Genomic DNA, 2537 nt, shown 5'->3' on the forward strand with positions numbered 1-2537 from the left:
CCGATGTTCTTTTTCTCACTTTGGTAAGAAGCGAACATCACTAACCCGTAAGCATAACATGCTTCTTTATGTTGCATGTTAGAAGTTCTTTCTAATTCACGAATCCTATGTTGGGATATGTTGAGTCAAAATAGGTTCTTAACCCGTAGCATAAAATTGCATTTGGGTTCCCCGCATTTAACACTTTAAAGAAAATACGGCGTAACTTAAAGTCTCCCCAATGTGATATACCCCACCTATCAAAGGAAAGCCTTTTATAAACTAAGGCATTTCTAGAAAGTCTTTCAAATGTTTGACAAGTTAATTTTGCCATAACTAAATGTGCTGATGAATTCTGACCGACTCTAGACAAAATTTCCTCAATCATATCCTCTGGTAGGTCTTCTAAAATATTCGGTTGTCTACCCTTAACGTCCATTTTGTTTTTATACTGTAAAATAGACAAGGATTAGATTCGTAATAACAAACAATACAAGCAATTTTTACATAGAACATAAAAGTACAGGCACACTACAATACATTTATTACACAACATGCTCACACCCCTCTAATCTGAATCACTGGTTTATTCTTCTTCGAACTTGGTTCTTTTCCCTAATTTTCTAGGGATGTATGATGTTCCTCTAATACGAGCCGTCGTTTTCCACATTGTTTTAGAAAAACCTGGTGGTTTAGAGGTTCCCGGGTTATTGTCACGATATTGAAAATACGGGTGTTGACGGTACATATAAAGTTCATCGGGGTCGGAATCAGATTTCTCTATTTTGATGCCTTTTCCCTTATTATTTTCTTTTGCCTCATTAAATTGGGTCGGGGTAATTTCTATAACATCATCGGAATCCTCAACAGGATCCGATTCATCAGAAAATTGGTAATTTTCCCAATATTTTGCTTCCTTAGCGGAAACACCATTGACCATTATTAACTTTGGTCCATTGATTGAGGATTTTCTTTTATTTGACCGGTTTTCTGTGGTTCCTACTATTCCCCCCTCCGGAACCTCTTCTTCTTCCGGTTCCTCTTCTTCTGGTTCCTCTTCTTCCGGTTCCTCTTCTTCCGGTTCCGTTTCCTCTTCTTCCGGTTCTTCGGGAACTTGTGAATCTTGCCAATATATATTCGACTCTTCGTTATTATTAGGTGAGTCAATGGGATTTGTGCTAGAGGTAGACATCTATCACACAATATCAAACATGTTAAGAGATTAATATATCACATAATATTTACATGTTAATAATATATAGTTTCCAACAACAATGTTAAGCAATCATTTTTAAAAAAAATACGGTCGAAGTCCAGACTCACTAATGCATCCTAACAAACTCGATAAGACACACTAATGCAAATTTTCTGGTTCTCTAAGACCAACGCTCGGATACCAACTGAAATGTCCCGTTCATATTGATTATAAACGTTCCATATTAATTGATTTCGTTGCGAGGTTTTGACCTCTATATGAGACGTTTTTCAAAGACTGCATTCATTTTTAAAACAACCATAACCTTTATTTTATCAATAAAGGTTTTAAAAGCATTACGTAGATTATCAAATAATGAAAATCTAAAATATACGGTTTACACATGACCATTACATAATGGTTTACAATAGAAATATATTACATCGACATATGTTTCTTGAATGCAGTTTTTACACAATATCATACAAACATGGACTCCAAATCTTGTCCTTATTTTAGTATGCAACGGCGGAAGCTCTTAGTATTCACCTGAGAATAAATATGCTTTAAACGTCAACAAAAATGTTGGTGAGTTATAGGTTTAACCTATATATATCCAATCGTAACAATAGACCACAAGATTTTATATTTCAATACACATCCCATACATAGAGATAAAAATCATTCATATGGTGAGCACCTGGTAACCGACATTAACAAGATGCATATATAAGAATATCCCCATTATTTCGGGACACCCTTCGGATATGATACAAATTTCGAAGTACTAAAGCATCTGGTACTTTGGATGGGGTTTGTTAGGCCCAATAGATCTATCTTTAGGATTCGCATCAATTAGGGTGTATGTTCCCTAATTCTTAGATTACCAGACTTAATAAAAAGGGGCATATTCGATTTCGATAATTCAACCATAGAATGTAGTTTCACGTACTTGTGTCTATTTTGTAAATCATTTATAAAACTTGCATGTATTCTCATCCCAAAAAATATTAGATTTCAAAAGTGGGACTATAACTCACATTCACAGATATTTCCTTCCTCGGAAATAAGACTTGGCCACTGATCGATTCACGAACCTATACAAATATGTATATATATATATATATATATATATATATATATATATATATATATATATATATATATATATATATCACAGTATGATCAAAATATAATTACAACCATTTTTATTATGTTTTAAAGATTTGAGTGTATTAAGTCAGCTGTCCTCGTTAATAACCTACAACTAGTTGTCCACAGTTAGATGTACAGAAATAAATTGATATATATTATCTTGAATCAATCTACGACCCAGTGTATACACGTCTCAGGCTAGATCACA

The sequence above is a fragment of the Rutidosis leptorrhynchoides genome, chromosome 8 (genome assembly GCF_046630445.1).
Source record: "Rutidosis leptorrhynchoides isolate AG116_Rl617_1_P2 chromosome 8, CSIRO_AGI_Rlap_v1, whole genome shotgun sequence".
In the NCBI taxonomy this organism is placed as follows: Eukaryota; Viridiplantae; Streptophyta; class Magnoliopsida; order Asterales; family Asteraceae; genus Rutidosis; species Rutidosis leptorrhynchoides.